At 43.9% G+C, this 13429-nt stretch overlaps 1 protein-coding gene and 1 long non-coding RNA gene across 2 annotated transcripts in view; one reads left to right on the forward strand and one right to left on the reverse strand.

The window, feature by feature from the left end:
• LOC102462858 (uncharacterized) overlaps positions 1-6569 on the forward strand; it is an 81623-nt gene extending 75054 nt beyond the window's left edge. Inside the window, exon 6 of the long non-coding RNA XR_016347794.1 lies at positions 6269-6569. This is a non-coding gene — a long non-coding RNA (uncharacterized LOC102462858). The remainder of the gene's footprint in view (positions 1-6268) is intronic.
• The window catches only part of KAZN (kazrin, periplakin interacting protein), an 844711-nt gene that overhangs the window by 529492 nt on the left and 301790 nt on the right, over positions 1-13429 (reverse strand). The window lies entirely within an intron of this gene.

Raw genomic sequence — 13429 nt, forward strand, 5'->3', positions numbered from 1 at the left:
TAACAGTTTGCTTAACAGCAGCCTTTTCATATTCTTGGAACCAAAACAACATAGGGAGGATGCTGTTTTTTGCACTCTATCAAGGCCTGTGTTTCAAAGGCCCCGAGCACTTGTAGCTCCCATTGACTTCAGCCTGAGCACCTCTGGAAACAAGGCCTAATATTCAGGTTCATTTTGTCTGAGCGTCCAACCCTCTTTGAAATGTGATGAGAGAGCATGGATTCCACTTCCTGTTCTGCTCTTGTGACCTGGAGTGAGACCTGAAGGTAGTGGAATCTCTCCAGATTCACGAGGAGGCTGTGAGTGTAAGGTTTGATTTGTAACTTTACATCTGCCTTGTCGCAGGTTTCAGCAAAATCTTCTCACACACACAAATGCTCCTTTGCTTCTCTCTTTGTTTCCTCTTTTAAACCTGAACACTCAGGGGACTAGATTATCTCCTCTTCCCTACTTCCCACACCTTCTGATTCTAATCTTCTTGCTGTGCTTAGGCAGAAAAATGCAGCATACTTGGTCCTTAACTGGCTAGCCGGGGATTTCTTTAAGTTGGGGGAGCATTCTTAGTGGACATAAAATGGACCAAGCTGGCCCCTTAGTGGGGTGGAAGGCGTCTATGCCCATTATCAGCTGTGATCTGGGTTTCAGAGTAAATGTAGCCAGTTGGTGAAAGTTAAAGAAGCCGGAAGGTTGCTCTAACTTATGTCAATGGGCTGAGCTGGCAAAGTTGAGATTCAGGGAGTCACGATTTGTACTCTCAGCCCCACTCCCGGTGGATCCTTGTGGATCCTGGAAAGAACCTGGGCCATACATGCAAAATCTTTGCTGTGAATCTCTGTGTGGAGAAAGCACAGGGCACAGACAGAAAGACAAGCACTTTGGAACTTCCCAGAGATTTTTCTTTCATTAGCATTCTGAGGAAATCCTTGGGCTACAGAGATCTTATTACCATTCTCTTGGTCACAGCTCCAAGTCATTATTTCCAGTCTCATATGTTGATCACATTGGCAACAAAATCATTAATAATTTAAACCCTTCAAATAGTTGCTCCAGCCCCATTGGAGGCACATTTTTTTTCTTTTTTCCTTCAGGAAAATAGGAATATTAAAAAGCTAGCCTAGCAGAGACTGTATGTAATCCTATGTAACCTACCCTATTACAGCCCTGTTCTTATAAACCTAGGACTATCAATTTATACACAAAACGTTATATGAGCCACAAAAATCTATAACTCTCTGTTTTTGTCTGTAGCTGGATACCAGGAGATAAGGTTCAAAGCAATTTTCCTTTTCAGATTCACAGCAGGACTTGTTTTTCTTACACTGATGAATATAGGAGTGTAGTATGGGGAAATTGGCAATCACAGCACCTGGAAAGCCTAATTTATCTGAATTCACATTGTAAAAAAAGATTTTTCATCCTGCTGCTCCTAACTCAATGAGAATCTAGTCTGGTTCAAACAGTGTGGCTGGGCGAAAGAACTAACGTAAAAGTTCTCACACAAAGTGTGGTTGCGGTTATTACTAGTATGGGGCATATTCACTCACAGCCTACAGAAAGCTAGCCAGCTACCTGGGCTCAGTTCTCCTCTTCATCTCCAGCTGAGAGAAAAAGAGAGGATTACCGGTGCAAATGTGGACGTGTGTACAAATGAAGGCAGCGCGTGACATTTAAGAGCATGAGGTTCATGTTCACAAGTGACTTATTGTTAGGGAAAGTCAATGAGACTTAGGCACCCAAGCCACTTTTGAAAATGAGATTTTAGGAATATTTGGAAATTTTACCCCATGTGACTAACATTTTCAAAAATGTCAAGACCTTTACTGTGCTTGACACAGGTAAATATACACAACGGCTTCCCTAATATCATTTCTCTGTGTAAGCAATTGCTGTAGTTCTCACAGAAATATAAGATAATGTTGAATGACAGGGGACGTGTCCACAAGAACTTCCCTCTGTTAAGAGGTGTCCCACATTATGAAACTGTCTGAGAACCTCTGCATTAGAGCCACTGAAATACACCACAGTGGCAGCCACTTGTAGGCTATGTTTATACTTGCGGCTTCTTGTGCCAGAAATATGCAAATGAGGCTAAGCGTGGAATATCGCCAAGCCTCATTTGCATACATGAGCCGCCATTTTTGCAGAAGAGGTTCTTGCGCCAGAAGGAGCTGTTTACACTGCCCCTTCTTGCACAAGAAAACCCCTCTTGTGCAATGCCATTACGCCAATTATTTTCAGGAATAACGGTATTGCGCAAGAGGGGTTTTCTTGCGCAAGAAAGGGCAGTGTAGACAGCTCCTTCTGGCACAAGAGCCTCTTCTGCAAAATGGCAGCTCATCAGGTATGCAAATGATATACGGCGATATTCCATGCTTAGCCTCATTTGCATATTTCTGTCGCTAGAAGCCTTACAGGGAACACTGTCCCCTGTACAGAGAAAAAGTTCTGGTTGTTCCAAATTGGGCAATCTTTAAACAAATCCTTGTTTTTTAACATTTTAAAATCTAGTCCCTTCACATATTCAGCCTATGCCCAGTTGTATTCCTAAGGCTTCATGCAGAGGAAAGTCCAGGAACTGGAAGTGGCTCAGAAATTCTGGGTTCAGTTCCCAGATATGCCACAGACACTCCTTGTGTGACCTTGGTCAAGTCACTTATTCCCTCTTCTCTACAATGGAGATAATAATGCTTGTTTCCTCCCATTCTTTTCTTCTGTCTTCTCTGTTTACATTGCAAGCTCTTTGAGGCTGGGAGTGTACATTTTTATAGCAACAATCTCAAGTGAGGGGGACCAAATATCAAGTGATGCCTTTAGGTTCTATATAGCAGTGTTTCCCAATTGGTACTTCTGTGAAGCGAAAACAAAGTTTCTGCAAGTATGCGACCAATTGTGGCGGGGTCTGGCAACATTCTTTTAAGCTGAAAAGGGTTCCATGGCCAAATAAAATTGGGGAACACTGTGCTATATAGTAGTATATGAAAAGTAAAACATAATTCTGCGCTCTTACCAGGCAGAGACTAACGTGTATGAAACTTGAGAGAAGTGCAGAACCAGGCCTTTTATTTCAAAATAAAGACATTTAATTTATGGATGAATTATGAAGACAGCAAAATACCTATTCCTTCACAGATGTCATCATTCCCACCTGTCTGTTTTGGGTGTTTGAATGGATATGCAAGTGCACAGAGCAATCTCATTTTTTGGAAAACCTGTTTCACTGCCTAATATTCTAACCAAGTCTATGGCAGATCACTTAAATAGCCTTTTTTCCAGGCAACATAGACTGCACCTCTCATTTCCTTCTGATTCCCTGAAGCAGGCTTCGTGTGGGTGTGTGGGTGGAGAGAGAGAAAAAAAATCACAGTGAATATACGATAATCATTTTCTGTCAAATTAAAATTCTGATTCATTCCAATTTACTACTCTTGGCCAAGAAGCCTTTAAAAATAAAGTGGTAGAGATGTAGCCGTGTTAGTCTGGGGTAGCTGAAGCAAAATGCAGGACAATGTAGCACTTTAAAGACTAACAAGATGGTTTATTAGATGATGAGCTTTCGTGGGCCAGACCCAGGTTTTTGATCTGAGGAAGTGGGTCTGGCCCACGAAAGCTCATCATCTAATAAACTATCTTGTTAGTCTTTAAAGTGCTACATTGTCCTGCATTTTGCTTTAAAAATAAAATCTATGGAAGGAGAGAATGAATTCACCACAGTATGACTCTTTCTGTGCTGTGTGGTTAACACCAGTGTTCAGAGCAGTGATGGACTGAACTTTCCTGTCCTTCCTAATTTGCTAATTTGGACCGGGATCCACAGGTAATCTCAGTATGGAAAAGGTGGAGAACCACTGATCTAATTGATTGACAATTCCCAGCAACTCTGTTAAAAGGGTAACTCAATGGCCTCCTCGATGCTTCTGGAAACCTCAAGAAGTTCAAAGATCTGGAGGTCTCCCACATCCGCATGCTGATCCAACTGTTGGCAGTATTTCCTTTTCCCTTCCTCCCCTCTTGGATACTTCTCATTGCCCCATTCCCGAGCAACCTCATCTTTCACTTTCCATTAGTTCCTCCCTCAACCCACAGCTTTCTCCACTCTTTGAAAACCAGTTTCCTCTCTCCTATCCTCATCACAGTCCTTGATTCACTGGTACCTCTCTCCTTCCAAAAAAGGCCTTTTTTACTCCCCACTCCTTTTCTGTACAGAGACAGCTCCTAGAACTCACCAGCCCTCCACTACTAAGAGCCATAGGGAGTCATTTGCAGTCCTCATTGTGAGCCATACAATGAACTGTAGGGTTTTTAGTGGCAGCCCAGAAAGCTTTGTTTCCTTAGTAAGGGGATGGCCCAGAAGTTGTGAGATTTGCTAACGATCAGCAGCACAGCAGAGATTTCCAGACCTGCTGGGACTGTAAAAGGATAGGTTTAAAATTCAGTATAAAAGTTTGAGCTGGTTCTGACTTTTGCTAGCTTGATTAGGCTCTCCCCACCATATTTATTTAATTGTTTTAAATTAGTGACTTTAAGTTCTGGTGAAAGGTGCCAAATTCTTTAACCAGAGAACAGGAATTGGGAATTCAAGCTTCCCTTGACAGAGCTCTGACCTGGAGGAACCACCTTTGCAAGGCTGAATGTAGCTTCTTTGTGAGCCCTTTGAGCCTCTGCTGAGACCTCTAATAGAGGCACCAAGTATCACTTGCATGAACCAACATGTTCTAGTGGTTAGACTGCAGGCTTGTAAGTTAGACAGACTTGGGTTCTAGCTCTGCCCATGACTTACTGTGTAACCTTGGGCAAGTCCCTTAACCTCCTGGCCTTGTTTGCAGCTGTAGGGAGAGATGATGTTTTGAGTAGGGTTTGCCTACGTGGTGTGATAATGTAATGTGGGGAGAGGTGTGTGGATTTCTAAAGTGCAATAAGTTGAACATTAATTGGTCCACTTAGGCCCTGCGTGAGTGTTACCATGGTGCTGTTTGAAACAAAGCTATACTGAAGTGCACTATGGAACCAGCAGGATCTACATGGACCAAATAATGTGCAATATGTTAGTGAACTTTTGAAATCACATCCCCATATAGTGCACAGTGTAGAAAAGTCCTAAGACAACACATGTTTAAAAATACCAGAACCCTCTCCGAGAGCTTCAGACATTGCTACAACCAATGGAGTTACAACCAACCGGTAGCGATGAATTATGGAGTCTGTTTTTGCCAAGGTAAATGTACAATTTCTGCTTCAGCTTCTCCATCTTACCCACTTTTAAAAGATACGCTAAGATCCTAAGAGTAAGGACAAATTGATGAAAGCACATTGTGAGGAGGACTTTGCAGGATAAGGTCATTTCGTTATATAGACTCCTCTAGAGGAGGAACTGAGATAACTACCGATGCTTAAAATATCACTGGCAACACAGCAATGTCTGTTAGAACCTCAGGAAGCCAGGCAGACCTTTCAGAGAAACATTCTGAACATTACAATGTTTCATCAATAATTTGCCACGAGTATAGTGCTGAAGAAATGATAAAACCTTTGATTTATCTCTACTGTCCTCAGATGCCTTCAGCAAAGCACACTCTAGTGATTGTACACATTGATTTATTGCAGCATAGCTAATCTGTATGTACAGGTACACAAAGGAAAAAAAAGTTGATCCTCAAACATTTAACCAGTCTATTGATTTTTCTATTTAACACAATATACACACCCATCCGTTGCCGCTCCTGAGGATGGGAAAGCATAAGCAGAATGTTACTGCCTATGAAGGGTTACTGATGTGACTAACCCTGAATCTTAGGGTGTGTCTAGACTACAGGGAAATTTCAAAAAAAGTAACCTTTTTTCGAAAAATCTTTACCTGCATCTAGACTGCTGCCACCTTCTGTCGACAGTAAATCGACAGAATGCAGCGGTTTTGTCGATGGCGGTAAACCTCGTTTTACGAGGAATAATGCTATTTTCGACAGATTGCCACACAGCTTTAGGCCTCTCAGCAACCTGTGGGAACCCCGCCTGTGGCCTGACACTTGTCTGTGCTGCTTGGCCATGGGGTGTGTGTGGTGGGGGGGCAGGGGAAGCAGGATGGTGGCCTGCACATCTTCTGGGCTCCAGGGAAGCTGTGGCTGCTGGCCAGGCCACACCATGCCTTACTGAGACCACATCAGCCTCCCCTGACCCTAGAGGACAAGCACTGACTGCTGAGAAGGAGGGCATGCCCTCTCAGGGAAAGTGTGAGCATGCGTGACTGACGACTTTTCCTTCTTGTCCTCCACAGCTGGACCAGCTGACCAGGAGGGGAGTGCCACACCTGTCCCACCACCCAGACAGCTGCAGGGAACCCGTCGGCACTGGCACACATATTTGGACATCTCCAAATATGGACAACGCCAGCACATCTCGTTCCTGCAAGGGATGCACGAGGTATTTAACCAGAGGATGCAGGCGGAGGCACAGTGGCGCAGTTGCTTGCTGGATGAGTTTGCTGTTTGCACTGCTATCCAGGAAGCCATGGCCTTCCTCGGTCCCGTGCCTGTTCCTGCTCCTCCTGCTCAGCCTGCCCCCCCTCGTCCCCTGCCCCCCCTTCACCCTCTGTCCCCCCTCACCCCCTGCCATCCCAGACCCAGGTACAGCCCCACCTCCTGCCCAGCCCCCTACTGTCCCAGCCTGCATGCGCGGCCATCTCCGAGCAGGCCTCTGTAGCCAAGGTGGCAGGGGCTCTTCATCCAGGCAGCACTCTCAGCCCTGAGCCTCCCCCCCCCCACTTCCAGGTTGACATTCCCCTCCCCCCTTCCAGGTTGACATTCCCCTTCCCACCTGTGAGAGTCAGTAAGGGTAAAGTGCTTACCCTTCTGGGCTCCAGGGAGGCCGTGGCTCATCGTCCCACTGCTCCATAACAAGCCAGTCCCACCAGTCTGAACTGGTGTCCAGCCTCCAAACTCAGCTCTGCAGGAATAAGTTCGGCGGCAAGGGCAGTGGGGCTGCAGCCTGAGTGAGGGGCTCAAAGCTGGGCTCTGAATCCAGCTCTGCCACAAACATCATGATAGTCTCATGAAGATTCAGCAGAACTTCCAGCATCAGAGTGTGGGGGCCATCGCCTGCCCAGGGGCAGCTCAGGCTCCATGGCCAAAAACACAGTGAAAAGCAGAAAAAAAACCCTTGAAAATAAACTGCTGTGGTGTCCGAGGAAGCAGGGCAACCAGAGCAAGCACTGCAGCAGCTTTTCTTTCCCTCCAGGAAGTAGGCAAGCCAGAAGCAGGAGCAGAGCAACTGTTGTCCAGGGGGGGATCCCTTTAAGCATGCATCTCTGCAAAGAGCAGGCAGCAGCACCTAGAAATAAAGGCTGCCCCCATGCCCTGCCAGAAGCACTTCTGGGTGCCTTTGTCTTTCGAAAGAGTGTCCGGCAGTCTGGATGCTCTTTTTCAAAAAAAGAAGATCGATTTTTCGATCCACGTTATGCAATCTAGACGCTCTTTTTCGACAGAGGCTTTTTCAAAAGATACTTTCAAAAAAGCCTCTGTCAAAAAAGGCGTGTAGAATAGACGTACCCTTAATGTAAAGGCCTCACTGTGTTTAAATTTATCAAAAAGGAAGACGGAGAGGCAACTTGATTGTAGCACATAAGTACTTTCATGGGGAGAAAATAGTGGGTACTAAAGGGCTCCTTAATCTAATGGAGAAAGGCAGAACAAAAGCCATCACTGGAAGCAAAAACCAGACATTCAAATTAGAAAATATGCACAAATTGGAACAGTGCATGTGATTATCCACTGGAACAAACTACCAAGAGAAGGAATGATTTGAAAGCCCCAGGAGACGGGGAATCCTTTGTGGAAACCAAATGTATATTATTTTGCTATGTATGGAAGTAACTGGATAAAATTTAAGGGCCTGTGATAGACAAGAGATCAGTCTAGGTCTGAAGTTCACAAACTGGGGGGTTCAGAGCAATATTCCCTCTAATCTGTTCCATCCATGTGTGGAATAATTTTTATGTGCACCAAGGCATGTGCAAATGTGCACCACCAATAGAAACACAAAACCTAGCTGTGGGGGCTCAGTTAATCAGCTGGGCAGCATTTGAATCTTGCCTGGGCAGTTGCACAAGTGCTCAGCTTACAGGGAACACTGGTGTGGAATGAATTCCATGGAGGAGCTTTAGGGAATAGTGAACTTTTTACCCATAGCAATGAGTAACCGGCAAAGTGGATTCCTCCAGACATACCAGGCCCTCAGGTGGTGCTATGCATTTTTGATAGATTTCTGTTCAGATTGTGTAGCATTACACAAAATTGTTGCCCCCATTTGCTATGGTGTGGGATGCACATTTAATTGTAAGCATCAACCATAAATGCAGATTTGTTTTTGCTCTGGATCGTTGGCTCATTCATGCAATAGGAAAAAAAAAAAAAAAAAAACCCTGTTCTGGTGAAAAACAAAGAAGCCAAAACTGAATTAAGTGAGGCAACACTGCCGTACACATTGATGTATGCATTTGTACGGCTGGGGAGGAGGGTGGGAGGTGTAATCTACTACACAGCAGGGAGGTGTGATCGAATAAGTTTGAGAATCACTAGATGAGATGATCCAGTGGCCTACTGTGACCTGAAACTGTATGGCTACGTCTACACTGGCCCCTTTTCCGGAAGAGGCATGTAAATTTCACTAGTAGTCGTAGGGAAATCCGCGGGGGATTTTAAAAAAGCCGGAAAAGAGCATCAAAGTAGGAATAAGACCCTCCGGAAAAGGGCACTTTTTCCGGAGGATCGGGGCCAGTGTAGACGCTCTTTTCCGGCTTTTTTAAAAGCCGGAAAAAAGCGGCGGACATTTTTATTTAAATGCCGCGGGGGATATTTAAATCCCCCGCGGATTTCCCTACGACGACTGGTGAAATTTACATGCCCCTTCCGGAAAAGGGGCCAGTGTAGACGAGCCCTATGAGTCTACAATCATGCTAACGGTCCCCGTGAAGTCAATGTGAGGAAAGATTTTTCAGATGAGTCAAAATTTGCAACAACATAAAAACCAAGCAGACAAGCCTCATCAGGCCGCTGGGCAAGGCAGGGGGGAGGGGCCTGCTCCGCAAGCCCAGAAGGGGCGGGACCTCAGGTGAAAGGGGCGGGGTTGGTACTAGGAAGTCTTCAGCATCTCCCAGAGAGCGCTGCACCTCCCCCGGCAGCTCTGAGCGCTGACCAGAGTGCACAGCATGGCATGGTGCTCCAGTAGAGATTTCAAGGGCCCAACGCTGGCCCATGAAGTCAGGCAATCTGCTATGGCTGTGGTCAGGACCAATACTTTAGAGAATGACAATTCTCTCTCACCCAATTACTCATTTGGTTCCATACTTTGGATGGGGGGGGGGGGGTGACATAAGCATGGCCACACTGGGTCAAACTAAAGATCCATCTAAACCAGTGTCCTGTATTCTGTCAGTACCCAGCGCCGTGGGCCCTGGAGGGAATGAACAGAACAGGGAATCATCAAGTAACCTATCCCCTATCACCCATTCTCGGCTTCTGGGCAATTTCCTTATCCAGCCCTTCAATAAATTATCATGAACACTGAAGCGTGAGAGGTTGATTACTCCATTATCTTAGCCTGCATAACTACCATTGTTATTACTGGTGGTAAATTTATCCAGGCCCATTTAAAAATAGCCGTCAGATGTGAGTCTTTGACATTCTGTGACAAGGAGTCACTCAGATTTGCTATCTGCTTTACGGAGCATTGCTTAACTTACTGGAAATGTACCAGCCTTTAATTTCATAAAGTGTCTCTCCCTCTCATCATAATATAGGCCAAGGCGACCAGGACTAAGGGTATCATTCCATAATACGCTAAAGGAGATACATTTATTGTAAGGACACAACGTGACCAGTTTTCTGCAGAACAAGTCGACCTTCATTTCTCCGAGAGTCACAGTTAATGCCTAGCCCAGCCCAAAGATGGTCTGAGACAATTTGCTCAGGGGTGAGGGTGTGCTTTGGTCTCAAGGTGCATCTACACTGCCCCCTAAACAGTGTACAGGGGAACACTACAAAGCCCGGGACTTAAATATCCCATGCTTGATTTGCATCTTCCCATCTGGGTGTCATTTTTTGAAATTTACAAGCCTGGAATAACTGCACGTGGCAGTGAAACGGGCGTTTGAAATAAAGCCCTATTGCGAACTACCTGTTATTCCTCCTGCAATGAGGTTTAACAGGTAGTTCAAAATAGGGCTTTATTTCGAACGCCCGTTTCACTGCTGTGTGTAGATGCGGGCAGGTATTCTGGGCTTGTAAATTTAAAAAAAAAAAAAGAAAAGAAAAAGGCGCCCGGCTGGGAAGATGCAAATCAAGCATAGGATATTTAAATCCTGGGCTTGATTTGCAATTCTGAATGCCTACATTTGCAGCCCTATTCCGAAATAGGCTGCAATTGTAGACATGCCCTATGGGAACAGGACTGGTCTCTCAGAGCTGATCATGAAATGCTTTTCCCAGCCTGTGAAAATATTCAAGGTTTTTCCATCCTGACTTGAAACAAAAAGTCAAATACCTTTTAAAATGTTTGCAAAACAAAGGTCTGAGAATAATTTGGAAATGTTTCCAGGTGGTTTCAATAACTTTGAAACAGTTTGCTTCTATTTTGACTTTTAAGTCTTTTAAAGGCAATCAATTAAATGTTCAAAACAAGAAGACAATTTGATCATAAAAAAAAACATCCAAGGCTCAATTTTTCCAAAAAGTAAGTCATCATAGTTGAAAAACTCACTCCTTGCCTACAGACAACCCCTTAACCTCATACAAATTCTTTTCAGTAATCATGCGACACACCTCCATCATAATCATCCAGGAATCCACCCCTGCAATCAGCTCCGGTGCCAACTCTGACCACACATCTACACAAGTGATTTTATCACAGTACCCAACAACATCAGCCACCACATCAGGGGCTCATTTAACTGCACATCGACTAATGTAATCTATGCCATCAAATGCCAGCAATGTCCCACTGCCATGTATATCGGCCAAACTGGACAGTCTCTGGGAAAGAATTAATGGACACAAATCAGATATCCAAAAAGGCAATACACAGAAACCTGTTGGAGAACACTTTAACCTGCCTGGGCACTCATTAATGGATCTCCATGTCACCATGTTGATTCAGGCCAATCCCACAAGCCAAATACACAGGGAATAGTTGGAACTTAACTTCAGTTACAAGTTTAATCCTTATGCGAATGGAATGAACAGAGACATTGGCTGGCTGGCACATCCTAAAGACTTAACCAACCAACCAAACAATGGAGGCACTAATTGTTCTTATCAGCTTCTTGTAACTACTTCAACAATCTATTCACCGTCTTTTTTTTTCCTCCTTCCCTCCATTCCCTTATTTATTCTTGGATCCGGGCTGCTAATACTCCAGTCATCTGAAGAAGTGGGTTGTGCCTATGAAAGCTCATGATACCATCTACATGTTTTGTTAGTCTTTAAGATGTTACTAGACTATTAATTGTTTTTTAAGTTTTTCACTCCATTATATTACCCAGCTTTCACTCATAATTCATGTGATGTCATCATTTCACTAAATCACCACCAATCAGCAAAGAATCTTTCAGCCTAGACAGGGCTTGAATTTCTAATTTTTTTTTAAAGAAAGCAGAATCTTTATAATAAACATAAACCTTTGCAACACTAATGAGGGGCAGGAAATAAAGTTTAGTTGTCTTACATCAGCGTTCCTGTTTGTCACATCTATTCCAGATTTCTATGTAATCAAGAATCAAATAAAGGACACGAGTCCAATTTTTTCCCATTGCACTAATGCCTAGTTTATTTTTGTGCACTGACACCTAAAAAATGAGGAGGTTAATTTCAGAATAATAGAAATAATTGGGAGGTGAGGAGGGCAGATTTGAAGACCCAAGAGTCAGTCAATTGGTAGCCAAAAATAAATCTGCAAAAGTAGAGTTCTGCTGTTGGCAAATGCAAACAGATACAAAATAACAGAAGAAGTGAGAGGCAAAAAAGCATCCTTTAAAAAGTGGAAGTTAAATCCTAGTGCAGAAAATAGAAAGCCACATAAACTTAGCAAGTAAAGTGTAAAAATGTAATTAAAAAGGCCAAATAAAAATTGAAGAACAGCTAGCAAAAGACTCAAAAAATAATACGTTTTTTAAGTCTGTCAGCATCAGGAAATCTAATAAACCACAAATAAGGCCACTGAATGATCAAGATGCTAAAGGAGCACTCAGGGATAATAAGGCCTTTGCAGAGAATCTACATTTATTCGTTTCATTGATCTTCATGATTGAGGTTGTGAGGGGAGATTCCCAAACCTGAGCCATTCTTTCTAGGTGACAAATCTAAGGAACTGACCGAGACTGAAGTGTCAGTAGAGAACGTTTTGGAACAAATGATAAACTTGGTAGTATTAAGCCACCAGGACCAGATGGCATGGAGCTATGAGTTCTGAAGGAACTCATATGTGCAATGGCAGATCTACTGACTTTGGTTTGTAGCTCATCATTTAAATCAGCTTCTGAACCAGATGACTGGAGGACAGCTAATGTGACACCAATTTTGGTAAGCCTAACTTCAGTATCTTGTAAACTGGTTGAAAATTGTAAGGAGCACAGAATGATGAAACACATAGGCTGTGTCTACACTGGGCCACTTATTCCGGAAAATCAGCCGCGAGCTGCGGAATAAGCTGCGAGCTGTCTACACTGGCCCTTGAATTTCCGGAAAAGCAATGACGCTCTACTGTACAAAATCAGCCGCTATTCCGGAAAAACTATTCTGCTCCCGCTCGGGCATAAGTCCTTATTCCGGAACACTGTTCCGGAAAAGGGCCAGTGTAGACAGCCCAGTAGTCTTTTCCGCAAAAAAGCCCCGATTGCGAAAATGGCGATCGGGGCTCTTTTCCGGAAAAGCGCGTCTACATTGACCACAGACGCTTTTCCGGAAAAAGGGCTTTCTGGAAAAGCAGCCTGCCAATGTAGATGCTCCTTTTCTGGAAAAACTGAAAACGGAATAGTATTCCGTTTTAAGCAGTTCCAGAAATTCATGCCAGTGTAGACACAGCCCTCGATGAACATGCACTTTTGGGGAATTCTTTGTGGGGGTCAACAAGTGTGTGGACAAAGGAGATCTAGCGGCTATAATGTACTAGATTTTCAGAAAGCCTTTGACAATATTCCTCAACAAAGACTCTTAAGAAATGTAAACTATTGTGGGTTAAGAGGAAAGGTCCCTTCATGAATATATAACTGGTAAAAGACAGGAAAAAAGGTAAGAATAAATGGTCAGTTTTCAGAACAGGGAAAGATAAATAGTGGTGTCTCCCAGAGGTCTTTACTGGGTCCAGCACTAGTCAAAATATTCATATGAACTGGAAAAAGGGGTAAACGGTGAGGTGGCAAAATGTACAGATGGTATAAAACTACTCA

This window comes from Pelodiscus sinensis, chromosome 24 (assembly GCF_052426305.1).
Source record: "Pelodiscus sinensis isolate ZL-2025 chromosome 24, ASM5242630v1, whole genome shotgun sequence".
Lineage (NCBI taxonomy): Eukaryota > Metazoa > Chordata > Testudines > Trionychidae > Pelodiscus > Pelodiscus sinensis.